This window comes from Oreochromis niloticus, linkage group LG4 (assembly GCF_001858045.2).
Source record: "Oreochromis niloticus isolate F11D_XX linkage group LG4, O_niloticus_UMD_NMBU, whole genome shotgun sequence".
Classification (NCBI taxonomy): Eukaryota; Metazoa; Chordata; class Actinopteri; order Cichliformes; family Cichlidae; genus Oreochromis; species Oreochromis niloticus.
Window position 1 is genome coordinate 2848040 of NC_031969.2, and position 25218 is coordinate 2873257.

At 41.1% G+C, this 25218-nt stretch overlaps 1 protein-coding gene across 13 annotated transcripts in view; it reads left to right on the top strand.

Moving 5' to 3' along the window:
* hoxb3a (homeobox B3a) overlaps positions 1-25218 on the top strand; it is an 80257-nt gene that overhangs the window by 42384 nt on the left and 12655 nt on the right. For 3 of the 13 annotated variants that reach the window (XM_019358331.2, XM_025906671.1, XM_019358336.2), the window contains one exon: positions 23887-23953. The exons of 2 other annotated variants lie outside the window; for them this stretch is intronic. The gene's annotated coding sequence lies outside the window, so the exon portion shown is untranslated. Of the gene's footprint in view, positions 1-794; positions 1126-9442; positions 9706-15345; positions 16134-18557; positions 20340-20427; positions 22508-23886; positions 23954-25218 lie in introns of those variants that run through there. 8 more of the 13 variants (XM_013272104.3, XM_013272106.3, XM_013272105.3 and 5 more) reach the window with 8 other exon arrangements.

The window sequence follows — 25218 nt, forward strand, 5'->3', positions numbered from 1 at the left end:
CATTAGTGAAACATTTAATCTCGTATTTTGTTTTTCTATATTAAACAACGTGATTTAATAGGCCTTCATCTCCAGTTGTTAAAAGCAAGCATACATTTTCCTCCTATATTGTGAGAACAATAGTGGTTTAATACCGCGTCCTTCACCCTGAGGCTGTATACCTCTCCTTATAATATGATATTTGTGTCCAAATGTGGTAATATCTGCTACACGTCAGTTGTCCCATATTGGAAATCAGAACATATTCGCACACACACACACACACACACACACACACACACACACACACACACACACACACACACGCCCTAACACAACACAATGACGCCCTAAAGCCCCTGAGCACTGAGCAGTCTCAGTTAAAATAAATGAATTTGCGTGCAGGCTGACAATTATGCATAATAAAATCCACCAAGAAATCCTTATTATTATTACTATTTATTTTTTTATTTAGTTATTTATTTATCTTCCTTTATCAGCCGGGACGTTCAGCTGCTTCTGTGAAAGCAAGTAGATTTTTGTGAGGATGCCAAACCCCCACCACACACACATCAAATCTCTGTGGAAAAAAAATGTTCACCGCCATTATTTTCTGGACAGGACAGAGGGGACAGCCCCTTAAGAAAAATGCGAGAATTATACAAGAAACAATCATTAATCACTTGTTCTTCTTTAAACAGTTCTTTTACTTTTTTTCTTCTCTATTGTCATCCGGCAGCCACACACAAGACCCCTTCTGGAGGTGGTGGTGGTTGGGGGGGGGGGGGGGGGGGGTTGCCAGAGAGACTGAAGAAAAAAAAGGAGACGTCTTGGAAGACACTACGAAGACACCCCCCCCCTCACACACACACACACACACACACACACACACGCACACACACACACCCACACATACACACACACACACGAGCCACCCTTGCCCCCTCCTTTACACACACGCCTCCCCTTCACACCCAAGCTATTTTTTACTCTACATAAATATGCTTCCATAAGAAGAAGAAGAAAAACTTTTTTTTCTTCCTCGTTGGAAAGAAGAAAATCTCTCCAAAGAAACTCCAACAAACCAGTCAGAAATCCCTCACGACGAAGCAGAAGATGGCTCACGGGTCGATAAAACTAAGAAAGGTAAGGGCCTGAGACAAAATTTTGTATTTTCTTTCTCTGCTTTGACTTCTGTTGCCTTGTGGTGTGGTGTTTTATGGTTTTATTGCCCCCAGCGCATTTGGCGAGGTCAAGCTGTAGGGGCATTTACGGCCGTGGGGTCTTTGACTTTAAGCGCCTTAGGAGAGTGTTTGTGTTGGAATCAGCCTGTGTGTGTTTGCTGGCGACCTATACGGCCACAGATGACGGGCCGGTGTTGTGCTCTTTTTTTTTCCGTCAGTTTATGCAACCATTGGTGTCAACTCTGCGTCTGTTTGTCACCCACGAGATCTGACGCTTCCTAAACAGCTGTTGTTGTGCGTCGAATGTGCTACGGTACGTCTTTTACGCGTGGTATTTTTAAAGAGCCCGTTTTTGTGTGCTTTTTCGAAAGGCTGATCTTTAACTTTTTATAGGTTATATAATATTATCGAGTTGCTAACTTAACAAGGATGCCTATGGAGGTTCGCATTACTCAAGGAAAATTATAAATGTTGTTGCTAATATGTGACAGAAAGGCCCACATGAATAATTTCTGGTTCCCGGAACTTATTATGCATTTTGTCTTAGCTGCGTTTCTGCGGTCATAAAGTGTTTCTGTGGTTTAGGACCTATACCTTTTAATGAGATATTTTTAGTGTATGTGTGTGTGTGTACTTTGTTTGCCAGGTGCAGGCTACATACACTGCAGTCGGAATATGAATAATACAGCGTTCAGTTAGACAGGGGCGTCTGGGGGATTAAGGGTGGGGGGGATTAAGCGAACTGAGGGGGCGCGCTGGTTAATGGATACTCTCTCGGTTGCGCTTCCAAACAATTTAGCTCGAAAACAAACGGTTCGGGAGGCTTTTCAAATGAACTGCCAATGATCGCCGGTCGCGATGCGAGCTCAGGGCCTCCGCTATCTGCTGAGCCTAACAGCAACGGCCTCAAGAAGCGCCTTCACTTCAGTTTGACCCCTTCAGAAATCAATCTGCCAGCGATTCGAATTAAGGGGTAGCGTTCTGGTAGATGGGCCTTCAACCTCTCAAGGGGACGTGCGCTGCAGCGGGATTCGATGCGTGGAAAGGAAGGACAAAAAGGAATAGAAAGAAAAAAGAGAAGGAGAGGTGGAGGAGGAAAAAAAATCAATGGTCATATACGGAATGGCCAAGCTAAGGCCACAGAGGGTTCAACCAGGGGACATGTTTTTTTCTGACCGATGAGGTCCAGTGGCTCTGAAACCAGAGGCTGACCTGTGGCTCCCCTCTTCGTCCTCCACACCATACCTACCCCCTCTATTCCCTGTCCCCCTTGACCTCACTGGGTTGCGCTCCCTCGGACATTCCCAGACCTCCAGAGCCACCAGGCCATTTAGTCATAACAGACTGAGTTCAGGGCACTGTAACCCAGGGGTACAACAGCGATATCTCCACTCCCACACCCAAACAGACAGACAGCAGACAACCCATCCACCTCTACAGGGGTCAGTAAGAGGCCACTGCTGACTGGGACTTCAACTGACGTGTGGTGTAGAGGTTTGATTCATCTGAAACTAAAGGAAATGTCTTTCCTTCGTTGAACCCTCTGTCGTTTAGAGAATATAAGACCAGGGTTCTCTGCGTCTGGTCCTGAGAGCTAAAAAGCGAAACTGTGTCGTAGATGTGTTAGTCCTGATGTTGCACAGACCTCGATGATAATGTAAACATAGTGTGCCCCTTCTGTCTGCATGGCTGCTAAAGCTGCTAGTAGTCTTTTAACTAGTGGACGTTCTCGCCAGTGTGTGTGTGTTTGTGTGTGTGTGTGTGTCTTCAATAGTACTGATTCAGCAAAGCAACCAGTATATAAACAAGAAGTTGTGTATCAGTCATAACAGTGTCTGTGTATATTTATTGAAATTATAAGACATTTCAATTACATTAAACGTCAAAGACATTTTTAAATGAACCACTAAGAAGCAGTCAGATATTTATACATGAGCTGCTGTGTATTCACTGATGGCAGGATCCTTAAAACTGTGCTATGCACTTTGCCTTGCTCAGGTCAGCCATGTGCTAAAGAGTAACTTGGAAAAAGATGTGTCCATGCACAATCCCAGTTCAGTTTCACACATTTCCATTGAGATAAGATGATCGTTAATTGACAGTTTTTCCACTTACAACAAATGTGAAGCTGGAGTGCTTCAATGCCACATTTTACAAATAGTTTACGACAGGAAAGGTTGAAGTTTATAGAACTGTGATATTCTGAGCATTATTGGAAATCTTTGGAAACTTCTATCATTTCTTTTTCCACAATCTGTTTTTTCCCTGTGACCCAGCTGATAGTTAGCAAAATATATCTTTTTAAATGAATTGGTGTTTTCTAGTTATTACATAAGGTTTATAGGGTTGGCAAGGGTTTGTATAATTACAGTTAACTATAAAAGTATTCAGAGTAACCATTTCAATTTTTAAGGTTCAAAATGTTCAAAGATGTTATGCTTATGTTGGTAGTAGTGCAACATTTGGTAAGGATTTCACAGATGAGTCAGCAACAGAACATACAGACACAGATGTGGAAAACGTACAAAAGCTGTAGACCAGCTGTTTTGTTACGATTCTTTGTTTTTGTTTTAACTGTTATGAAGACTACATTTCTGTTAATTCCTAAGAACTAATGGATGCAGTTTTAAAAATAGGCAAGCCATTCCAGCATGTGACAGAAAAGTGTTTTTGTGCATTATGTGGAACATTTTGGTAAAGAATATTGCAGTCAGGTGAATAAATCTATAATACAATATTACAATTATGTGGGAAAATTCAAACTTGACCGATCCCTCGATGTTAATGTTGAGTGTAGTGATGGATATTAAAATACTATAATATGATTCATAAAGGACCAATTCTTGAAGTGACTTAATGCAATTTCTATTTTGAGCTCTTGCAGTTTCACTGAAAAAAAAACAGACAAACAGCATCTCTCTTATATCGCAAAGGTCTGCTGAGCTTTCCTTTACTGAAAGATACTTTGTACCTGTACGCTTGTGTGAAGTATTTTCTCTGTAGCTTGACTGGCAAGTAGTCAACCTGATACTTCGCTTAATCCAAAAGAAGATTTCTTTTGTAGTGTCAGGGGGATTAGCATGTAAATACCTATAAAGTAAAAGCATGAAACAGCCGGGGATCATACAGGCAGATGTGACCTGCAGTTTACAGACAAGCAGCTCTTTGCTTTGCACGCTGTTTGGAGGCTCTGAGCCAACCGATGGAACTGATGTTTCAACAGCAGCTTTGCACAGGAAACAGAACACTCACACATGCAGTGGAACATCAGTTTTCAAGTGCCAGGCACCGAATATGAGCGCATGTGTTCAGCGATCGTCATAGACTGGAACACACACACACACACAGATACACAAAAGTTACACAAACTTCTGTCTTTTCCTCCCTCCCTCCCTCCTTCCCTCTCTGGCCCGCGTTTGCTAATTGCCAGACAAATGCCCCCCCCCCCTCCCTCCCTCCCTCTCTCCCAGCATCAACGTTGCCTGAGAAATTTATTATTCTGGAGAGCTCGAGGAGCCGAAGAGGTCACAGTGTAGGCGCGCGGGCTGCAGGAGGAGGTCGTCACGAGAGATATATGGTTGCCAGGTTTTTACTGCTGCACGGGCTGAGCGCGTGCATGAGCGCGTGCGGGAGAGCCATTTAAAAGTAGACACGTATTAAGTATTAAAAAGAGAGAGCCAAATAGCGGCTGCCAAGTAGCAGCACGCGCATACACGTTCTTTTTAGATTCCAATCTGCAGTGGCCGTGCCTTGTTAGTCAAAGGGTGTTCTAAATAATTAAATACTTTTTTTTCAATAATGTGCCAATTAATCACGAGCTCAAATATTATTATATCGTTAACCCAGGCAATGAAGAATTACAGAAATTGCTAGTGTCTTGCCTTTATCAGCACTAATAATTTTATTAGTAGCAAGGACGGGAGAAGAGCTTTCGAGTGGACTTCACTGCAGAACAAAAAGAAAGATGGAATGATGATTCTAATGGGGTTTAAACACTTTTGATAATCATTTGTTTGCTTGTTTTTTGTTTCAGCTCTGCAGCTGGCTCGTATTCAACTCCAATGTTCCCGTCCCTGATAATAAATGTATAATGAAGAAATCACGTGTCAATTTGTGAACAAGTGTTGTCAGATTTCCAGTGAAATTTGGAGACAAGCAGGCCTGCAATCTGATGAAGTTACCATTGTACGATACAGCATGCAGCGCTCATATCCGTTACATGTGAGTGATAAATAGGTTTCTGTTGCCTGTATGACTAATGGCGGAGCATTAGGCCCATACAAGCCTATTTATACTGCTGGATTAACCAACTTCTCTGTACTTTTTACTGCAGCATCCTAATGACAAAGACTCACTGCCTGTTCATATAAAGTATAGCTGGAATAGCGCGCTGAGAGCAGCAAATCGGAGACACGTAAGAATGAGGATTTGGTCAAATGTGCCGTTTTTTTTTAAGTTTATTATAAGTCACTTATAATCGTCTTCCAGCATTTTAGAAAAAAAGATATCTGAGTGTCATGTTCTAAAGATCTCAATCATTTACACGCTGGCTTACCCTCAATTCCACAGTGACGATTTCAATTAATAATATGTCTTTAATACAGCTAGAACTTCACAGGGGCAACAGAGACAGTTGTAAATGTGGGACATTGAGTAGTATTATCAGTTCTTTTCATGCTATAATATTTATCATTGTTTCTAAAATAAGTCTGAGCATTATAATATTGTTGCAAATGGCGCGTTCGTGGCAAAATATTTATTTTGGTGTGCGTCTGTCGTTGCTTGTGCAGGTTAATGCTGCATTAAATACCCTGTAACAGGGGGGATCACTATAACTGTCTATCGTCAGTAATGATGATAGTAAAAATCAAATGTGTATGATAAATGATATGATAAATAATTGTCTAATTGTGCTTTTTGCGTGTTTTTACCTTTTGGATACTTTCTTTACGGACTCGCTGACCACCATCATGTGTTTGTACTTTGAGTTTAATTCATTTTTCCTAAAAAAAACAAAAAAACAAACACACATTAAGCGAAGTTGGACATTAATTTGAATTTAAATTTATTGCTCTTAATTTTTTTGTCCAGTTTTCCATTCCATTCCGTTTTGATGTTTTTTCAGATTTGTTCCTCACAATCTTGTAAAGTGAAAATCTGACAGCTAACTACGACTGCCCTGCCCCATATCAATCAGCCCCACAGTTTATATCACGCTCTATTATTGATATTTCAACACAATAAATAAACTGTACGCGGATATATTAGCTGCTTGCTAATATCCTACACGATATAAATTACTGTGAAGCCCTAACAGACAACAATTTGAAACTAATCCATACTTTTCCCCTTTTCCCTTTAAAATGAACTAAAGTGAGGGTTAGCCACTAACCCACCTGTCTGATCAAAAAAACACCCACAGCTGTGGTTGTGTTTTCTAATTATTCCATGCAGGCGAGTTTCGAACAGGATTCTGATGTCAGTTATGGAGACTTCATTTCATAATAATAATAATAATAATAACAATAATAATAATAATAATGTTGGCATAAATAATAATGTGACTGAGTGGTTCATTATATAGAGCAGCGAGGAAGACGAAGAAGAAGGAGTAAAAGAAGATAGTCCTTCGGTTGTAGGATGTTTAAAACTATACTCGTGAAACCGACCCGGGGACGTCACCGCTTGAATCCCAGAGCGGAGGGAAGACCTCACGTCTCGCACGTGGAGAAGAATATTAGGGGGGGAAATGGTTGTATGCGTACTGCTATCTCGAGACAGATTTACGAGGCGCAGTAAAAGGCAACGTGTCGGGGCAGGCTAAATCAATCTCTCTCTCTCCCTCTCATTGTCTCCCCTGTTTCTCTCACACACATCTACTACTACTATTATTACTACTGTGACTACTGATATTATTATTATTATTATTATTATTATTATTAGACATTTTATCACCTCGAATGTGTGAGCGCTTAGTCACATCTCGGCACTTTCATTTTAAGGCCATTATCCATCTTAACAAAAGATTTCTCTCTTTTTATTCAAAACTTAGTTAATCATTAACGACGAGGAAGAATCTACCTGTCTTAATCCATCACTGACCTAGAAAGCACCAGGATCTCAAAGAACTCCTTTACAGTCTTTCCAAGTGCTGGCTCTCAGTTTTAATCCGGAACGTTCAATTGATAAATGTTAAACTAACCATTTGAAGCTGGCGTGGATCGCGCGGTGTTGTGTTGTAATGCTGAGTATAAGTGAATTATTCGAGGAGTATAAATGTAAAATAATGCATGGGTCATTTTGTTCTCATGATATCAATGGATAAAGATGCAGATGAGTGAAAATTCATCCGCCCGTCGCTTTTGGGACGTTTTGAAACGGTTTGGTGTGTTGGGGTAATGGCTTTGCATGTGGTTGTGCCAAGTTTACAGGGCTGATTCGTATGGCTATTGTCAGGCCGGCCCAGGTCTCCTCCGCTGCTGCTTATCTTAGCTGTTGTTTCAAACTGTGATTGCTATAATTTATGGCCGTCATTAAAGACGCCATCATCACCACGGCAAATGTTTGATTTCAATCTTGTTGTGGGTAAAAATCTCCGCGGTGCTGGCAGCGTAAATTTAAAGGAGTATCTGCATGTTTTTATTGCATCAGAAAAAAGAAATAAATACACATCCACGCAGGTCTGTCACTGATAATAGTTTACAGCCACATTTGTTTCCTTTTGCCAATTATTTGGAGACGTGTCATGGGTAGATTGTATTTTTAAAAGCAAACTGGCCAGTTGCATTTCTGTACTGCACTTTTGAGAAAACTGCTCTTTATTTATACACAAAGGCTCCTATAAAAGAGGAGCCTTTGTGTTTTAAAAGATGAACTTCTGAAAGCTCTTTAAAACTCTCTCCATCGCCATGGGGGGAAAAAATCAGCGCTTTCTTGAGGATCCCGAGGCCCATGCTTTGACCTTGAAGTGTTTCTTATTTGCTACTCAGCAGCTAGGTTAGCCTTCAGAGCCTCAACATTTTTTTTTCTACTCCAAGTCTCTATTGTTCTGCTGGAGTCGGCTCGAGCTTTGATAGCGAGCAATAGAGGGATTCCAACGTTCTATTGTTACAGCCCAGTCGGCCTCACGGCGGGGTTTTTGTCAGTTGGCTGTTTCTTCATCTATTCTTTTCTTTTATTTCTTCCTCTGTGGTGTCTTTCTCTTTTTTGTTTTGTTTTTGTGAGAGCTCTCTTCTTTTCTTTGCTACTCTAAATAAGTAATACAAATCTCCTTCTAATGGAATTACACTTCGCCACCGCACCAACAGCTTCTTAATGGGATAAAAAAAAAAAGTAAGATGAACGTTTGGATAATTGAGTCCAAGCAAAATATTTAATTCTGAATTTTATTATACTATAGAGTTCGGAGAAAAGCCTGCCTTATATTTAGTTTTGGGTTTCCAGACGCGTAACAGGATGTCTGTCCTAATTATCAAACAAACAGATTTAAGGGGATTTGTTCCCACTGACGCAGATGGCAGGTAGTCTTTGCTACCGTTAAATATTTAGTTTAGCTTCAACACTGGTGTGAATATGACACCGAAACAAGAAAAATCAACTCCGCCCGCGGAGTGCTGTATATCTGATAAATTATTGCCGCCATCATCGGGTATTTCCTATTGCTAGAAACACTGAAGTATAGCACAGGCTGAAATGTAAGACGGAGCAACGAAAGGAATCCCGCTTCTTTGGTCGGCTGACGGCGAGCTGAGAAAGAGATGACAGTGAGCAATAACGAAGAACAAGTGTGAGGCGTGCAGTCATTTTTAAAAGACGAATTCATCTTTTATCGGCCCCTCTGTGTGTCTGTCCCAGGCCTCCACTGCTTTACCCTACACACGAACATCCTCCGACTGAAAAGTCAACACAAGTGTTTCCTTTTCTTCTTCTTCTTCTTCTTTTTTTTTTTTTACTTCATTTGGACTCCTGCGAGCATGCATGCATCCACGGGCCCGTGTGGGTCCCACAAACGGAGAGAGCCCCCACCACCACTACCACCACGCCAAACACCTCCCGCCCCGAACAACACGTCACGTGATTCATTAAATAATTAATGCAGAGGTTGTAGAATAGATATGTATTCGTCAGGAATATAACGGCGAGATGTGCCGCTGCTCTTGACGTAGAACTGTCCTTTCAAAAAAAAAAATCCCCCCCCCCCCCCCAACAGCGGGGAGAGAGAGCGAGAAGAAAAAATAGAAAGAGGGGAGAAGAGTAGACACCAAGAAACACCAACAGAGAGAGAGAGGGAGTGAGTGAGTGAGAGAGAGAGAGAGAGAGAGAGAGAGAGAGAGAGAGGGGGGAAAGAGAAAAGAGAGAAGGAGGCTGCAATAAAACAAATTTGGACGGGCGTGTATCTTGCGGGTCGTTGTGGACACCGTGAGTATTGCGGAAGGAAAGGAACTGCATGGGGGGAAACCACACTCCTTCCTCATCTTCTCCGCCGCTGCGCCGCCTTCTCCCGCATCCCTCTCTGTGAATCATAGGCTACTTTAACATCGTGGTAAATATTGCCCCCAAAATACTCGTCTTTCGCCGTGTGTTTTTTATATCGTGCATGTTTCTGTCGTGTTGTTTACACATCACCCCCCACCTATCATCATCACCATCAGCCATTGTTTATGGGTTGTAGCGTGCAGCCGAGCAGCCTGCAAACCAGAGAGAGAGAGAGAGGGAGAGAGAGAGAGAGAGAGCGGTGCAATGTTAGCCGACGGCTGTTTATATTTTAAGAAACACTTGGATATTCTTCTCCATCTTTCGTCCATCACTTCATGTCTGCTTTTACATCTCTCTCTATCTGCCTGACTCTCTGTCCATCCCTCTCTCTCCCTCTCTCTCTCCTTCTCTCACCCTCTCCCTCCCTCTCTCTCTCGTTTCCCCCTCTCTCTCCCAGCTAGCTACTTCTCTTGATTTATTGTAAGGCACGGTGTCAGCGTGCGGCCGGGGCTGCCGTTGTGTGTTTGTGAGGGAGCGCTGTTGTTTATGGCGCTGCCCACGATAAATCACGGTTTCCTGCGCTGTGTGTAAGACGGCGGGGGAAAATGACGGTCGATGGACCGACGGTACAGGGGAAAGAGGAAGGAGAGCAGGAAGAGTTCACGCCATGGCTGCGCCACTGGCTCCTCTTCCGGCTCCATTTCCACTAAATCTCTCTCCTCCTTCTTGGCCCCTTTTTATTCTTTCTGTCCTTTAGCTTTGTTTTTACACGTTATTATTACTCGGGGCGTTTCGGGTTTTCCCGCCTCAGCATGACAGTATCTGGCTGTAGCTTTCAGGTCTCGAATTACTGAGACGACCAATTAACGGGAGATTTGTTTAAATTTGGCACACCGGGGCACGCTCGGCCGGCATGAAATCTCATAAAAAGGACCTATGGGCCAGGAAAAGCTCATCTATCTAGCCGTGAGGCAGAAATGAAACCACGTAACTCAGCCAAGGAAGTCGGACTAAAGATGTAAATGACGCCGGTTACCTTGTTGAACTTCATTAAGTCCCTGGTTTATAAGTGAAATGCAATCATTAGGCTGCTTTCTGCACTGAAACAGGCTTTGCGGTGAAGATGGACTTTTTACATACCAACAAACCTAACTGCATCTTATTGTACATTTTAAATTATCTACCGTTAGGCGCTTTGTGGCATCAACTTTAACTTAATGCAACAAATAAAGTTTTGTTTCTCCCTTTTCTGTGGATGCCCATCGGAATGGAGATGTTCGCCATTACACATGTCAGAGCTCAGTGTCTCTGCCTTGGCTCAAATCCTTCACCGTGAGTCAGAGCTTCTAATGTGGTGAGAAAAATAAGATGCAGACATGGGAGGACGTTCCTCTCTATTTCCCCTTCCATGTTTATATTCACACGTGTCTGCTACGTGTCCGTGGGTTGCATTTTCGTGTGCCCTCTTGTAATGGAAAGCCAGACACTATGAGATGTTCCATTTTTAGTTATTGCCATTGCCAGTAGGTGTGTGTGTGTGTGTGTGTGTGTGTGTGTGTGTGTGTGTGTGTGTGTGTGTGTGTGTGTGAGGGGAGGGAGGGGAGGGGAGGGAAGGAGAGCAGGCCAGGTAAATGGAATTTCATCGGCTAATCTCATAGCTCAGAATGGCTCTACAGTGTACTAGGCTTGCTGCGTTGTTTTGGTGTGATACATTTGCTGCATTGCAAACAATGAACTGCAAGACTGTTTACAGATTTGAATGTTATTAATATTATTTTATTAATACTTTTATTACAAATTACAAAACAAATTACAATTGGTATTGGAACTGATGGATGTGCCCCTCGAATCGTTTTACAGTTAAGGCCGGGCCCCTTCGCATCATGGTACTCTCTCTCCCTCAGTAGTCTCGCTCCCCGCTTGGCCATCAGCAGCAGTGTAAACCTTAGTTTAACCAAATTAGAGCTTCTCCGCCGGCCTCCCATCACATAATAACGGCAGCAGCAACAAAAGGCGGCGCTTTTCAAGATGTGTATTCCTGTTCTCCGCCGCCCTGTCAAAAACAATATCTCGCCTCATTTCTGTAGATAGAAAAGGGGGTGGATGGTGGCACCAACCCCCAATACCCTCACGCATACACGCACAGGCATACACGCACACACACACACACACACACATATATATATATATATATATATATATATATATATACACACATATATATATATATATATATATATATATATATATATATATATATATATATATACATATATATATATTCCACGACTGCAGCATTGAAATAGTTCTTGAAAGATTTTATCTTATTTTATCTCAGGCATGTGTCCACAGTTAAGTATGTTTGGTTCAGCAAGATAGTTCCAGCTCAGACTCATCTGAAATAGTTGTTTGAAACGGTGCTGAGAAATGATATCACTCACTGTCTGACATCCATTCAAGCTGCTGCTGTTATCCACGTTTAACTTCTCTGAGACCGAACTGTGTTCACTTGGTCCGGTATTTATGTAGCCTTATGTTCTGTAATACAAATGTGGAAAGAAATTACTATTAGGCATTAATGTGTTACTGAGGCGTGCCTTCTATTGAAAGACCACAAATAACTGACGCTGAAATTAATGTTTATACTGAAACCCGCTGCAGGGCAATGGTAACACTGGCAGCTCATTTTAGCAGAGAATAAAAGAGGCAGCTAAAATGCTATTGGAATAGAAATAAGCATTTGTGTACGGGTTACTTTCCACTTTATAATTACAATGGTCAGAAAAATAAATAGAAAAATTCTAAAAAGAAATCCAAAAGTAAAGACAATATTTGATCATACTATGTTTACTATTAACTGTCTTTTTTGGCCAATTAACCAAATGTGAAATATATATGCATGGAGAGTCCGCAACAGTATAAAACACGGCACAGATGTTCAAAGCTAACGTTATCATATTACAGGACATGTTTCAATATAACGGGTATTGTCGGTAGCGGATTTTGTGATACCCGTATTTTTTCTCATTAAGAGCAGTTTGTCGAAGTACCTTCCTTTTCATCCTTTCCATTGCTTGTTTTCTTGTGTTGCTCTTACGTCCTACGTTTCTGTTAACATTCACTGTGACTGAAGCATCCTTTTATTGCACATGGTCAAAGACAAGGTACAATCCTACGCATCTTAAAGAGAAGCAAAAGCAAGTAGGCACAAGACACAAGACCTCACACAAGGAATCTTCCCACTCACTGCTGAGACTGGCAGCCATATTGACTGCTTCAATGTTCTTTTTCCCTAGCAGGAAATATTTTCAGTCCTCGGAACGACCATTCTGAAAAGAGTGAATCATTCTTTTGAAAGCTGTATTTAAAATATTTAGTTCAATTTTAACGCCCTCTCTATTTACACACAAACTAGAGATATAGTAGCCACATATTAACGCAATAAAATGACATGTAACCTTTTTGCGGCACATACATCAGACAGTGCGATTTTGTGAAATTATACATATCTATGTTACATAGCAAAAATGTTTTTGTTGTGACCGCATTTAAAATAACAATCATAAAGTGTATTAAAAAAAAAAAAAAAAAAAACTCTGTTCATGTAAAGGCGGAATAAATCCAAATGAAGAAGCAGCACTGTCGAACTGAACAGTGCTCAAAATGTGTCCCACTTCTAGCAGAAGACTGGTGCCTAAAGTTAAACTGATTTCTTTTTTAATTTTGAATTGTATTTTTCAATACATCGTGCTCAATAGTCGCTTGCAGACAATCCCGGTTTAATTGCCTGCTAGCGGGTAAAGCGAAAAACGAAAAACGAAAAAAAAAACGTAAATGGAAAGGCAGAAAAACACTGAGAGTAGGGTTTCCTCGAAAACAGTCAAAACATAAATCCACTCGGCCTCATAAATCTGCAGCCGCTGGACGTTAACGAGGGAGAGATTTAGCGTGGGAAAAATAATGTTTACAAAAACCGGTTACATTCTTTTAAAGGACCCCTAACAAGAAAGATTTATTACAGTACAAACACACTATTAACCAATGTAAGCACGACGGTATATTATTATTATTATTATTACTAATAATAATAATAATAATAATAATAATAATAATAATAATAATAATAAACCTGGAATCCGATATCTCTTACTGGCCGGAGTTATCCACTCTCACGCTCGGTGCGCCAGGTACTTCCAGAGCTCTTTCTTGCGCGGAGATGATTACCCGTTCGAAAATAAATCAGTAAGAATCCTTCTGCTAATTTATAAACGTCTGCGTGACGGCAGTGATTCGAAGTTTGTGAAAAATGAGACGCTGAAACCGTATCCAAAGCCCGAGAGCTCCATTTTTTTTCTCCCTCCATCACCCATTTGATCCGGGCCAGAGAGCCAGCACAAGCGCGATAAGAGAGCCCGAGCTGCTGAGCCGGAAATGTTTCCACCAGGAGTGGAGGGAGAGAGCAGGCGCGAACTGATTTCCTTTCTCCGTTCTCTTTCTCCTATCATAACAGCAAACTAAAAATACCGGCTTTACTTTTGTGTAATTGAACTTGTCTCTCACATACTCATTCGCTGTCTCTCTCTCTCTCTCTCTCTCTTTATCTCTCATTGTGTGTGTAGAGGGCATGTTTACAAGCGTGGGCAGATGACACACGCATCTTTTACAAGCATGAACTGCACAAGCATTTTTTTCTCTTTTGTGTCTGTGTGTGTGTGTGTGTGTGTGTTGGGGGGGGGGGAATCAAAGCCAAGTGTATCTGTTTGTATCGGAGCAAGTAAAGATAAACAGGACTTGAAATCCACACGTGGAAAGTTTTACGGTACTGCTGGTTGTCCAAAATGTCCCCAGATCATCCCCAACAAACTGCGCTCCTTCGATGTTTCCAATTAGAATACTGTTGCTATAACACTTCATTTCCAGTCACCGTTGGTATATCACATCAACATCATAGATTTGAACAAATAAATAGGCCTATATCTCTTGGTTACGTGGTTGTATGCAACTTTTGAATCTTAACATTAATAATGAATTCATCGGAGATCTTAAAGTAATTGCACATAGGCTAAAATCGCCCACTAAATGTGTAAAACCAAGCGACGTGGAAATGGTTCCCCTCTGTGAACGCGCAGGTCAAATCACAGCGGAATTTCTGCTCTCTCGGCCTCCTTCTCCCTCTTCCTCTCCTCTGATCTCGCGCAGTTTGACGCCATGTAATAATCAACATCTGGCCTTTGCACAGACAGGATGAACAGGCAGGTTACGGTGAACCTCGCTAACCCTTCTGGTGCACCTTAACCACACTCCCCTATTGGACAGGAACAAAACCAGAACTCCCTTTTCTCCCTCCCAGATTCCCCAGGTTGTCTAGGTTGTCAGACCGCAAAGTGCTTCAGGAACAGTTCACGGTGTCAAGCCGCCTGTCCAGAAAAGCAGGGACCGCCGAAAGAAGAGACTATATTCCAGCAGTAACCAAAGAAGCAGTTACGACGCTCCTGAAGATACGTGTTTTAGGCTTAAACGTAGATTGCTTTGGTCTGAAGAGGTTTTAGGTAACCAAGGTTACTCATTGCTAGTAGTAGCACAGGAGAAAATAATAATAATAATAATAATAATAATAATAATAATAATAATAAAAGAAAAAAAGCAGAGCCCTGGTGGATTTGGATTTAGTTAGCTTTCACCAAGACGAAGATAGAGAAGGGCAGAGAAGGACTGCGCGACCCTCTTTTTAGTTAAACGAAAGAGAAGGGAAGAAAGGGGAAGGAACAGCGAAAAGCAGCCCAGGGAATACAGCGTCACCCTCAATGCAGGAAAGCTCTATCCGTTTTTATTCTGAAGTCCAGCTCAGAAAGAGGCCCACCGGCGCTCAGCACTCTCCCAAACGTTAGTCGGGTGGACAGTGTCAACTCGGACGACAGAGCAGACAAACTTGAGCCCTGGATCTGGCTTTGACCAGGAACGTACCAGCCCGCTACAAGGGGAGTTTTGCAGCATAAGGCGGAGGGGGTGAGCGCGTGCACGCGGTGTGTCGTTTAGGGTAAAGTAGCACCGCGAGCCCCAGACCGAGCAGGCTCCGTCAGCGTGCTTGCTGTAGGTAGGCTTGACTGCTGGAGATTTATAGCAGCCGCTCCAGATTTATGTCTTTTCCCAAACCGGTCGTGCAAACGCTTGGCGTCTCCTTTACGCCGTGTCACAGAAGCGCCATAATGAGCTCACCAGTGCTATAATAACAGGTAACGGTGCAGTTTAAACGTCGGCTTTAATTGGCATAAATAACGTTTTAGTGCCATTTTGGACTCCAACCTCTAGGAGCGACTGCTTGTATTTAAGTACAACTAATTTAAAAAAAAAAATACGCCCAAGCCTTTCGGAGAGGATTCAGTGGTCATCCTAACTGCAGCTAGTGTGTCCGTCCGTGTCCAAAACAGACTGCACCCAGGAAAAAAACCGAACACCAGGAGGATATCCATCTGGAAAGACACGCCAAGAGCGCAGGTAAGGTCTGTCGGGTTGCTTCTTGCTCAGTGTCCCCGTGCTTATTCCCGAGGCGTCCCCATTCCACACACTCCACCGCTTGACATGTCATTAATTATCTGTTGTGTGACCGCGGTCTCTCTCAAACTCGCACAGGCATCCATGGGGTGAAACCGCGTGCAAGCTCTATTGCTAGCCAACACATTTTTTCTTTGCCCGCGTGCGTGCGTGCGTGTAGGCAACTGAAGACAGATGCATCCGAATTGGTAACAGAAAATAGGGCGAACTCTGTCTCTTACTTTCTCAGCCTCCCTGCTCACTCGCCCCACATTTGGAAAGCAGTATACCTGCTAGACTAAGTGAGGTGTTAGTATGTGCGTGTTAGCATGTGTGCGTGGGACAGAGAGAATGAGTCTCTGCAAATAGGGACATGGCTGCTGTGTATAAAGAAGGAAGATGCATGCTAGCCACGACGAAATTTGGGATAGTGTGACGATTGCTTACTCAAAAAATCAACCCCCATCTCACCCTTTGGCCCTACAAAACAGATTTTAGCTCTAACCAATTTTAAACGAAGTGGTTATCAATAGACGTCGAATTACAAGTGCAACTATTGTAAAATAACTACAAACAGAAATTATTCGGTCTAATGCGTTGCCTTTCTCCTCCTTACACCAAGACGTAGGTCCATTTATTGGGTGATCACAAGGATATGAAAACACCATAAGCAAAACTGGATCACAATCAAATTATACAATGGCTGAGGTGAGAAATTAAGGTCCATAAAAAGTGCATTAAATATAGATTTACCATGCAGCCATCAGATCTTGAACCCCTTAACACATTTATTGTGAAAGAACAAGATTTCAGAGTCAAAACTGTGGCTTTATTCATTTATGTAGTCTCCATATTATTTATGAACTGTAGATATAATAACGTAGAAATGTCTCAACACACATAACTGCAGTCATCCAAGGAAAACAGCCCACTACTATACTATGCTATTATTATTATTATTATTATTATTATTATTATTATTATTATTGTTGTTGTTATTATTATTATTATTATTATTATTATTATTATGATTAAAGATAAGCACTTAAAGGTTTGGTAACTATAAGAAGAGCTATTCCTGAGAGCTCACATCCACCAGTCTGGAAAGCAAAAAAGGAAAGTGCTGTCTTCTGTTGTTTCTAAGAAATCAGTTATTTCTAAAAACCTAGCTTGTTTGTTCTTGTGTATTTTTACATCTAATGTCAACTGATATATGATTTTAATCAAGTTTAAAAACGGCCATATTCTAAAATGCTGAAAATATCAAATACTCCCACCCTGTATCTTCCAGGCTAAATCTGAGTTGCTTATGCCATCTCGTGTAATAGTGGTTAGATCCTCTGGACTTACCTTGAAGTATTTTGCTAAGTTCCGGGTATAGAGATTTAAAAGTTATGAAAAACCCACAGCAAGTGTAACACAGCTGCGATTTAATTGATTTCCTCGTGTATCACTGACAAAGTATGGGCAGAATACCAATCACAGTAAAATAGTAGGGGCAAGTACAACTAACACTGTTGCTGTGTATAAAGGCTGACAGGTCTGGCTGGGATCCATAGAGCCGCTTTCTCCCGCTGTAACACACTACTGTCTGCTGCTAGGCCAAGTGGCCCGATTATCACTGGCTTCTTTTTCTGAATCTTGCGTCATAAGAGGACCATGTTGTCAGGAAATGGATGCAGACCTTTTATAGTGGTGGAAGTTGTTCAACATTCAGTGTAATGAGGCCTCAGAGCTATATAATAACTTAGGAAAATCCATTTTGAAAGCCCTGCCAAACCCCAAATTACTATAGACACATATCACTGCTCCTGTCCCTACATGGACTAACTCTCAAATGCAGAAAATGATTGTTTTTAACCAACAGGCAGCCACAATGACAAATTCTACAAAAAACATGGTCAGACGAGACCTTGTGTTTATTCTCCTCTAATCCATAATAACACACCAAATCTAATGGAATTCTACAAGTGGCAGCATTCTATTCTGCATTAATAAATAATCTATGTCAAAGTGAGTTAAATATTGATGAGGTACACAACTCTGTGATGTCGATATTTTTGGTCTTCAGCATATGATCCAGAAAGAACAGACTGTGTAATCCCACTACCACCATTCTCCCCGCCCACCACCCACCCATCACTATTTAACTGGTGGGTCTTGTATATATTTTTTGCAGTTATTGACATTTGTTCCACCTGAAACATTCCTCAGAGAGAAGCCCAGCATCAGACCAAACCTGCATGTCACTACCTGTAACAGGTTTCAGCAGTGCACAATACTGACCAATATAATCACCATCTATGCATCTGTCTTAGATGTGAATAAAGAAATATTAAAAATTAAATATAACCAGGTTCCCCCTATTAGACGTATGAGTCAAAATGAAAATGTTAAAAATTACAGACTGACTCAAATTTTAGGTCACTTTTGAAATCTATTAAATTTGAATGTAATATTTACAGATAAACAATTTCATTTTAATATGCAGCATTTATATTATATGGTGTTTGATTATGAATTTAAATAAAGGTCAGGAAGTCTACACATCTAAAAGTAATGCTTAATTACAATGTAAGAAGTGGAGTTTAATATGCTCAGTAGCCCGCACCACTAGTAGTAATGTATGTCCTTTCCTCCCCTATGAGTAACATTTACAGTGTAATTGCTTTATAACTGCCAGGTGTTATTCCCCCGTACCTACAGTCTACGTACTGTTAAGAGCAATTTAATATTTATAGGTATACATGAAATCTTACATTGAAAAAAAATATTTGGTAAATCTTGGAAGTTTTTTGAGACATTGCTGACTGTATCATTAACTGCCAGCTTTTTCCTATTGTGATGAGCTTTTGTTCAATATTACACATTTAGGTAAAAATGTAACTTGCTGACCATTCACTTCGTGAATACTACCTGCCCCCCCTAACAGACACACACACACACACGTGCATGGAGGTCACATCCATCCCTGTCCAACCTATGCCTGACAGGCTTGGTGAGCTTGGCACTTTTCATGGCCCAGGAGCAGAAAGAACAATTCGACCCCCACATCATACCTTCTAGTAAACCCCAAGACCCCCCCTTCTTTCCTTCTCCTAGTGTCAGGGCTTTCTTTTACTTTGAGGTCAAAGATTAGCATCTCTGATAAAGATTAACTCAGTGTCAAAGGAAGGCGTTGATGGTATGAGTTTCTGATTTAGGACTGTTAGGGAAATGGGGTTAGTTCTTTGGGAAGTTGTGCGACCCTGCCTGGAGCAGTAGAAGAGAGTAACACTGGACTAAAATGATAGACAAGGAGCTAAGTGTAGGAAAGAAAAAAATCATACAATGAAAGGGTATAAGGGATGTAAGAACTTGTTAGGCTCAGCTCTTGTTGTTGGATGTTTGTGCATAATCCCTGTTTGAGTTTGAGGGGCCATGAAGCAGAAAGCAGCTTCAGCAGAAGCACGTGGTTTAATTAGAGTTCAAACAGGTCTTTTGTACACAGGAAGAGTGTAATGCCTCAGTTATGTGTCTACAGCAACAGACATTAGTAGCTCGTGATGGTAAGCCTTACTAATAAAACAACAACACCAAAGATATGAATTAGTAATTTTCCACATAGTAAAGTTACACAAACATGCTCCTTGGCTGAGATGTTTAAAAAAAATGCTTGTTCATGCACTTGAATTGTTTGAATTTGGTTAATTTAACCTTTCAGGCATTTTGTTCTTGTATTAAATTTAGAATGGAATATGGGAAACAAACCAAAAGTCCTTTCACCCCCTCTGAGACCCACTCCTTAGTTAAACAAACTGGAAGCAGATGAACATGTAAGACTTCTCTCTCTCTCTCTCTCTCTCTCTCTCTCTGTTTCTTTCCCTGGTGCATAGCTGCCCTCTGAAAAATGGTGTTGAAAGTGGCATGTCATCTGCAAGAGGGGAGGAGATGAAATGTGTTGCCTTGCTAGGTTTGTTGTTGTGTCTGTGATGTTGGTATCACTGCTGCATGGCTGTTCGAGCTCATTACACTCGAAGAAACTCTGCAAACAGACTTGATGAAAAAGTCTTTTTTGGACACAAAGAGTATGGACATTGACTGATTTCTGAGGAAGGTGGTGGTGATGGCAGTGGGTGTCCTTATCGACCAAAAGTGACATGGAAGTATCCCAAAGTGATAGAGTAACAGGTATTCCATCTATTCTAAAGAAAGGTGTGTGTCATTGTGATAAAATGTATTTTTATTCATTTTTATTCAACAAAGCATGTGTGAAATTTAAACACTGGCTAATTTTGGGTTTACTGTGGAAATAATGTTTTGAACTTTGAATCTTTTAGAGTAAAATGAGCAAACATGGAAAAAAATCAGATATAAATTAATTCCGGCAAACAGTAAATCATCATGATTTAATGTGACATCATAATGCAAAAATTCTGATGTTAATATTTTCATCTTAGAAAGCATGAACTAACAGCTTCTCTTCTGTGACACAATTTTCTATCTAAATAAAATGCTAACCACTGTGATCATTTGAAAAGAATGCAAGTGGCCAGAAGCCCATTGATGTTGCACATGATGTCAAATCCAGAAAGTGGATGCACATGGGGGATGTGCTCAGCAGATAGCTTGTTTAAGGTAAGGTCAGATTGTTTTAAAGTTCTTAGGTACCTCATCATGGAAAGCTCCACAAAAGACTTACCAGCAGGCGTCTAGCAGCATTTGCAGACAAGCGTGTACTAAGCTACTATTCAAATGATGTGGACTTCATTTGAACAGCCAGCTATATTTATCTGACATCATAGACAGAGATTATTTAAAACCTCACATCTGAAACCAAACACTGACAAAGGAAAAAAATCATTGCGATGTGGTTAAATAGATTAATATCAAGCTAGTTTGAATAATTATAGAAACAGGTGGGTTGCAGGCATATTATCAATGACATTCCAACTAAAATAAATTAACAAATCCTATTTAATATGTCCATATGCCAGTGTCAGTATGGATGTGCTGTTTCAATAACTGCTGTGGATTGAAGACCTATACTTTAAAAGTCTACGGACTTATTGAGTCTGCCTCGACTGCTCATGCTTGCAACTTAAAATAAAGCTGAGTGCTAAAGGTTATCAGAGTCTGAGTCAAAGTGTTCAAAGCAGAAACTGGAATTCTAGTTGTGACCAGTTAGTTGATCATTGCAGAGCTTATCCATTGGTGCTCCAGGGTCAAAGGTCACTTTTAGAAAGCTGTTACCCAATATGTCACTGTGTGAGTGCTTAAGTGAGAGGTTTCAGCTTTTCCTGTTAGGCACAGCATTGAAAAAATATAACAGGGTGTGATGTGTTTAAGTTGTGTTTGAATCATGTCCGAGGTCAGAGGAAAACAAGCACTAAGGAAATTGCAGCAGAAAAAGAAAAAGATTTTTTATGTCCAACTAATCTCACTAAACGCGTATCTCTAAAGAGTCAGTGTGTGCATGTGTTTTCTGAAAAAAAAAAAACTTTGTGTGTGTGTGTGTGTAAGTTTGGGGAGGTGTGGGGTGCAAGACTGGTCTGGTGATGGCACCACCAGACCCGGCAGAGATAAGAGGAGAAAGCCACATGAAAGTTTTTACAGACCATGAAACTTTGAAGCCCAGCAGCATCAGGTCCCATAAACCCTCTCAGCCTTAAAAAAAATACATCTTCATAAAAAGTAGTAGTAGTAGACCTGTAGGATGCAATGAAGTCTCAGAAAAACAAAGGCCTTCGTTATCCTAATCCATGCATGTTTACAGCCAGCTATATGCTGCAGTATTGCTGTATTTATTAAAAAGAGAAAGAGAAAATCACACACTTGTTTCATTTAGCGCTCCTCCTTTCCTTTCCCCCTCTATGTCTCCATCTCCGTGGAGTCTAGAACCTGCTGTTCACATCCACTTCACATTCTGTTAAATTATACGCCAACAGCCTTTGTTGCACACCTTTTTCTGCTGCTTCTTTGTAGCTCCTTTTAAACTTTTACAGAGAAAAGCTTCCATCCATATTGTGGTATTATGAGTCCTGGTTGCAGCCAGAACTCCCCCTCTCTCCCCCAGGCTCCTCTTCCTCTAAAAAAAAAAAAAAAAAAAGGCTCATCAGCTGTTTTGGGGGCTCTAGGGGCTCTGGAGGCGGCCTCCTCTCTTTGTCTCGGCATACAGGCTAGCTGGCTAAGCTAGTCGGCCCTTGCATCACTTTCTGGGCAACTTTAGACTAGTCCACTCCTGCCTGCTCTGCGGCTGCAAATATCAGACCGTAACCGCCGGGGCTGAGGGGGAGGGGGGCACACTGAGGAGACCCCGACTGAAGGAGCTGGAATGGGGATGCACAGTAGCCAGAGCGGTGCGTGAGTTCTTGGATGGAAACGATAAATAACTTTATAGCAGCAGGAGCAGTAGTAGCCTGGTGGTAGTAGTAGTGGTGGTGATGTAGGCTTGTACGGGGAGGTCGGGGGATCCTTTGCGTTTGATTTATGTGTTTGGGTGAAGCTGTCAGGAGGAGAAGCAGAAGCAGAACGACTCTGAGATTTTATTGCAGCACTTTAATAATAATAGCCAACAACATGGAATACGCTTTTCATCCTGTGATGCGCTTATATAATTATTGAGTTCAGCTTTATACAGTGTTTACGGACCCGCACAGCAGCAGATGGATATGTGTTTATCTGTGGACAGAGCTAGATGTGATCTCTTGCTGTGGGTCCTCAGCCCGGCAGTAAGACTGTCCACAGGACTGTCCGGAATGAGTGTTTTCTCACTCAGTGATGCTTGAGTTATTTATGGGCCGCGTGGATCAAACAGCTGTTCGCTTTATGGGGCCTGTTCTCATTTTCGTTCGCCCCTCTTTCTCTCTCTCTCTTTCTGTTTTCCCCCTATTTTTTGCTTCTCTTAAATCCCCGTTTGGTGCTTAACAGAATTTATGACTTTTTTTTGGGGGGGGGGGGGGGGGGGGGGGGGATGTGTTCAATATTTATGAAGTTTATTTAACCTTTGAGGTTTTTAAAAGAGACCCTGCATTAAATTCTGATGATCACTTTTAATAGCAAGAGTCAGGCATTTGATGCACTTGGGGCATGCCTTTCGATTTCGATTGCAGTTTTTAGATTTCATATATATTTATCTCTTATTGTGTTAATTCGTGTGTGCTAACTGGAGCATTATTTCTGTTGGGTAATTATGATTTAAGTATGCAATTTAGCTATTTATGTATTTATTTATTGCGCAAATCCTTCTGACCTAAACAAAGTCTATGTTTATTTATTCTAGGCCATTGCTGCAAATGAACAATTTCTAATGCATTCTATATATTCCATACCTCTATTCCCTACATAACTCATTTTCGTACGCATGACGAGATAAGCAAGATCATTATTGAATATTAAATCAGTGTGTTTTTTGTTTGTTTGTTTTATTTATTTAATTAATTATTTTGAGGGAAACAAGACAAATGTGTAATTATGGTAACCAGACTCAATAACATCTCACACCCTCTAGCACAACCTTTATCCTTACTCGTTCTTTGTTGTTGTTGTTTTTTTGTGAATTATTTAGGGTTTGAAGTCAAGCGGTCGCTGCTGACCCAACCATTCGATTAGAGTACAAGTGGTGACCCGCCTCTGTATCTGATTTTACCGAGATGTGTTTCATTGCATATGTCTTCTTTCTCTTTCCTACCTTTTTCCCATTCCCTCTGCATGCCCCTTTTCCCGCAATATACTTCAGTTCTTAGGAGCTTTCTGGAAGCCGTTTTCCTCCATTAAAACATCAGGGGAAAATAGGAAATATTCCGGTAAGTTCGGACTTTTTTTGGCATTATTTGTCATGATGCAGCCTGCATAAGAACGAAGTCTGAAGTTTGTGCATGGGTGCTGTGCACGCGCTAATAGAATTATAGGATGAGAAGGCATTGACGATTTTACAACCTGGCATAAAGGGTAGTTTTTCCATTATTTTTAGACAATTAGGACGCTGCAAATGTTGAAAAAAAACTGTATTCTATGAATATTGTATTGATGTGTAGAATGTATTACTATTTCTACACGAACTGATTTGTCTATTCATAGTAGAAGCATTCTCTCTATAATTTAATTTATATCGTTTAAGCATTAATGCAGCTACATAAATATGGAAAATATTCATGAAGTTGCCAGTGATTGTAATGTTGAAATTCTACGGGTGTGTGCGCGTGTACGTCTGTGAGTGATGTAATATCGTGTAATGACACGTGCTTATGTAATATAATCCTGAGGTGTGAAAGGAAGTGTATGATGGCCGCGGGTTACAGGCAGAAGCATGGAGGGTCAGTTCATCATTTGATAGACAGTTATTAAAACTGCATGTTGTAACTGCGGCAATGATATTAATGGTACCACTGTTCATAGCCTATTAATACTGCTATATTTACATAATACAGCAATTAAAGTGACAGCGGCTAAATTAAATAGCTCACAGTTGGAGCCCTGTGAAAAACAGTCATTCTGTACTTGTGTACAATATTTTAACATTGGCATTTACAGCAACACAGAGTTTTAATGTATTAAAATTGCATAGAAAAATCGTTTGAAAAACAGAATCAAAGGGAATTCCTCTGTCATCCTCAGTGGCCTATATATCTATAGTCCCAAAGGAGAAAAAAAAAGTGGAAAAAGAAAAGAAGATTTCCATGGCTCAGGAAGGCACCGCGTTTTAGTTGTGAAACCCAATATCCGTGACTCAATCCGAAACATGCAGAGTCGATGCGAGTCTTCCATCCGAGAAAAACAGCCGTCCTCCACAAGCACTGGCGTGCTTTTGCAAGTCAGTGCATAGGTGTAATCCGTTCTGCTTATTTCTCCACATGCACGTCTCTCCCACACATGAAAAAAAAAAAAAAAAAAAAAAAAAGAAAGACAAAAAAGTAGCTGATTAGCTGTTTGGTTAATGTGTAATGAGGTTGGTTAGCAGATCCTTCAGTCCACACAAAGGCTGGTTTAAAGGAAAAGTTGCAAAGGGACACATTTCAGGCTCCCACCTTCCACCTACACCGAGCTCATCCTCTCATTTCTGCTGCCCACA